The sequence below is a fragment of the Nilaparvata lugens genome, chromosome 3 (assembly GCF_014356525.2).
Source record: "Nilaparvata lugens isolate BPH chromosome 3, ASM1435652v1, whole genome shotgun sequence".
Taxonomy (NCBI): Eukaryota; Metazoa; Arthropoda; class Insecta; order Hemiptera; family Delphacidae; genus Nilaparvata; species Nilaparvata lugens.
In genome coordinates, this window is record NC_052506.1 from 368,341 (window position 1) to 373,154 (window position 4,814).

The following is a 4,814-nucleotide window of genomic DNA, read 5'->3' on the forward strand; positions in this document are numbered from 1 at the left end:
TATGTATTATTCTGAGTTTCTCCTCAAATCTCTGTGCAAAGGCTAAATAATCTTTCTACTGGTGATATTTTTCATAGTTTTTCGATTTGTTATCATCAAGCTATCAAAATGAAAAAGTTTTCTCAGGAAAGCATTCTTTTTCCGATCATTACTTTTTGAGATATGAGCTCCTAACGTTCAAATTTTTGGGACAGAACAATTCAAATTAGGTAAATTGATTCTATTAAATCATTCACTATGAAGGGATAGCAGACCTCGTGTGTCTCCAGCGTTATTGTCCTGTCAACAGCTGACTCGGATCTTTGAATAGTAGACTTGAGATGCGCGTGAACACTAGCGTCAGGTGATCAATTTTCATAACGGCAAGGAAAGTTGTGTGAGTGCACCACACCAGATTTTTGAACTTTTTATTAGCGTTCAAACTGTTTTGAAATTTGTCTTTGAACTCGACGAATGTACTTTTTTCAACTTTGAACGCCCTTAAAAAGTTCAATCAAAGTTCAAACAAAGGAACATATTATATTAATCTTATCTCCTATTTCCAACCATATCCTTAGAATTAGACTCTGACTGACAATTTCCTAGTTATTAGCGTTTCTCAAAAGTATTGGAATATCTGTACATCTCGATACCTAAGGTCGATAAGAGAATTTTACTGAACATTTCCTGTTGAAGACTTAATGTAAAATCTCTGGTTTTCGGTTGTTACTTCCTTCGTGGGACATCTTGTATATTATTAAATAGAAAGACTAAGAGATTGTCAAAAACCACATATTAATTGATAGTTAGAAAGACCGGTTTCGGTTGTTACACCATTGTCAATCTCTGATAAATTGAAGCTGAATAATACAAGAGCAGCAGAATTTATACTAGTGGGCGAGTACTGCTATTGGTCAAGGACATGAACGCCTGCCATTGGCCCAGCTCGACAGTCTCCTCCCACTCAACGGTATAACAAAAACGTCACAAATTCTGCTTCTCTTGTATTCAGTTTTCAGTTTATCAGAGATTGACAATGTTGTAACAACCGAAACCGGTCTTTTCTGACTATCAATAAATCTGTGGTTTTTGACGATCTCTTAGTCTTTTTATCTAATACGAATAATTACCACAATATCAACTTTTCAACTACACAAAAAGGCTTGTATATAATGTTTAAGTATTTCATCCATTATTTGGGGTCAAGAGCTTGAACGCCTGCCATTGGCCCAGCTAGACAGTCTCCTCCCACTCAACGGTATAACAAAAACGTTACAAATTCTAGTATTCAGTTTTCAGTTTATCAGAGATTGACAATGGTGTAACAACTGAAACCGGTCTTTCCAACTATCAATAAATATGTGGTTTTTGAAAATTTCTTAGTCTTTTTATCTAATACGAATAATTACCACAATATCAACTTCTCAACTACACAAAAAGTCTTGTATATAATGTTCAAGTATTTCATCCATTATTTGGTGTAATGTCTGTTTATTTCTATACCAAATTCGAGAAACTGTGAACAAAAATCGTGTGATTGGTTGCTACACAAATTAAACCAAATTTGGCTAAGCTCGTTCTTGAGAATTTTTTGAAATTACGGTGCTCAAGTCTCGTAAAATATATAATGTTCACTTTTTTATTCCATATAGTAGAATGAATACTTTTGAACTAACGACTTTATTCTTGTCACATATATATTCTAAATTTCAAATTTTCTACTTTTATTGTTCAAGTTTATTTTAACAATATTAGGGGATAGATTTGATTACCTATTATCAGTCAGTATTATTTATTTCATTTATTCATTGTATATATACTATACAATTATGACATTGGAGGAAAAACAAGGCTGAGCCTGTACTATTTCTCTCTAAAAATTTTGATAAAAAGTTAGTCTAATGTTGTCCAAAAGTTAAGGTTATGTAATCACACAATTTTAGGTCACAAGATCATTCTCACCGTCCCAAATTTTAATACTCACGAGCCCTGGATTCGATTCTGTTAGCCCTGATGTTGATGCTAGAATTGACTAACCAATAGCATATCCTATAGGGCGTTAATGTTCCACTGTTAACTCAAGCTGATAGTCCACGAAGTTATTTCTCGTAAAGCTATGTGACACTGATAATCTCTCATACTGTGCCGTTCTTACACTCTCACCTCAACAGAACAGTAATATTCGATATTAGTCGACTTTAAATTTGGAACGTAGATGACCTATACTTTGGGATATCTTCTATGTTATCTTTTCTGTATGGTGTCACCATAAATGATACAGTATCAACACAATATGATACAGTATCATCTCAACTTCAAATTCAAAATGTTTTTATTGCCGTGAACAAATACATGTTATTGACAAAGTCATCAGGTAAACATATACATACATTTCACATACTCAAAAACAGAAAAATACTATCACAGCAAACAGTTACGGTACTTAGTTTCTTCACAGTTATATTTTCAATTCACAATAATAATATCTAAATAGACGTCAAATATTAAAATGAAATTTCAGCTGCCAACATCTCCTCAATCGAATAAAGCCCTATCTTTGAATAGTATAGAAATTGCGTACCTGAACGATCTAGAATTTTATCACGGATACTCTCAGGCAGTTTATTAAATAATTTTATACCTGTAGGCTATATACATACATATTTAGTGTTTTGGAGAGTCGTACCCGTCCGGTATTTATTTGTTTACGCTCTCTTGTAAAGTGCTGATATACATCGCATCTAGACCTGCGTACACATATTCGCGCTTCCAACCCGCACCGAGCACGCTCCTCCCTCGTACCGCCCTCGTACCGCCCTCGTACCACCATCGAACCACAGTCGCTCCGCCCACGCACTCATCATGAACGTTACGGAAGATGTTAGACCACTCTTGCTCGCCGGTCGATCATCAATCGCTCTGCTGGAGTGACGTTCGGTTGCGGAGCAGAGCGAAAGTCTGTACGCAACTTTAGATTTATTTATTTATTTATTTATTAATAATCATTACATTACATCAATTTTGGGAATAATCCCATTTGACAGGTAACTTGTCAGTACTAATACTAATCCTAATACTATAATACATACAATCAAAATAATAAAATATTATTCAGGTATCAAAATGTCAAGTATCTTTAAGGATGGTAATGATATATATCATATATATAAAAAAATCAATTTTCTTGTGAAAAATTCTGAGATTGCGTATAGGCTTCTCTCTAATAACATTTTTTTGACTGCCTGTTTGAATAAAATGACTGATTCAATGTTTCGAATGTATGTTGGCAGCCTATCGAATTGCCTCAGATTATCTTTGATAAATGTCAGAGCCTGCAGCATGAATATACAGGGACGAGTCAAGATGCTGTTTCTTTTAAAGAATGGCCTGCAGAAATCCATTCTACCAAGATTAAAAATGGTTCGCAGAGCTCTTTTCTGACACAAAATACGTCAGTGGTGCCACTTGAATTGCCCCACAGTAGGGTGCCATAGTGTAAATGAGAAAAGAGCAAAATATGCCATCAACGTTAACCAGCACTAGTACACAATTCCAACCTTTTCAATAAGATTATTACTCTGGGTAGGCGACTGCAAAGAGCTTCAGTGTGGATACTCCAACTGAGTTTGGAATCAAGGTTAATCCCTCGTAGTTTTACTGATCTTTTTTCACAATTTCTACTCAAACCAAACAATATAGATTCTGTTTTGCTCTATTTCACCATAAGCTTATTTGCAGAGAACTAAATATTGGCTCTGTTGGTCATAAATGTTGTAATAATTTTATTTATTTCAGAAGACTTATTCGAACACAGAAGCGTCGTGTCGTCCGCAAAGAGAACAGTTTTATAAGGGATGTGAACTTGATACATAACACCATGGGATATCTTCTTATGCTATCTTTCCTCTATGCTAATAGTTCAAATAATGGTTTCTAAACTATATCATGCCTGCAGAAAGTGACTTTGAAGCTTTTAAAGCTTTTGATTGACAACTAGAGGAGCTAAATTAGAATACCAAGTGTATGTCTGTTATCTAATTTCAATTTATTTTGTCACTTTTAACAACAGTCTCATGAAATGAGTTTGATTTATGAGCTTTAAAAGCAGTTTTAAATGGTGAATCTATAATAATTGAGCTTGATATTTTTTTTATAATTATAACAATAATTATGATTATTCTTCTGATTTGATTTTGAAACTTCTCTATTGTCCCATCAGTTTACATAAAATAAAAATTTACAAAATAATTTTATATTATCCTTCAGAAAAAATAAAATCCAAAGGTATATTACCTGTTTGGGGAAAACAGTTTTGTTCTAATTAATTATTCCTGTTTGTGTTTCAGGTAAAAGAAACTATTGGGTCATCAGATGGACGTCATGATCTTAGAATTAGTCATAAATCATCATATTATTAGTAAGTACATTTTATAGTATTTTTAGTTTATAATAGAAAAGCATGTTGATGAAGAACTCGATAAAGAATTGTTGATTCATTGTCCATCAGAATATCATGAGTCGCTGGTATCTGATTGATTCTGAATAATAATGACGACTCCAAGTTATTAAACCATGTAGGAATATTTTCATTATTAAATGACTGTAGAAAGTAGATGGAAGTGTCAATTTTGTAGGTAACAAAATATAATTAACAATAATATTATAATTAATATCTGATTGTTTATTATTGATGTAGAGTAACGCCTCAATCAAGGAATACAGTAATATGATTATTGTTGATATAGTTATCGTAATATTTAGGCTACATCAACTCAAAAATCCTTTTTATTCGTTGTATTATTTTCTCGAACAAATAATTCTTTTTCCGGTTGCAC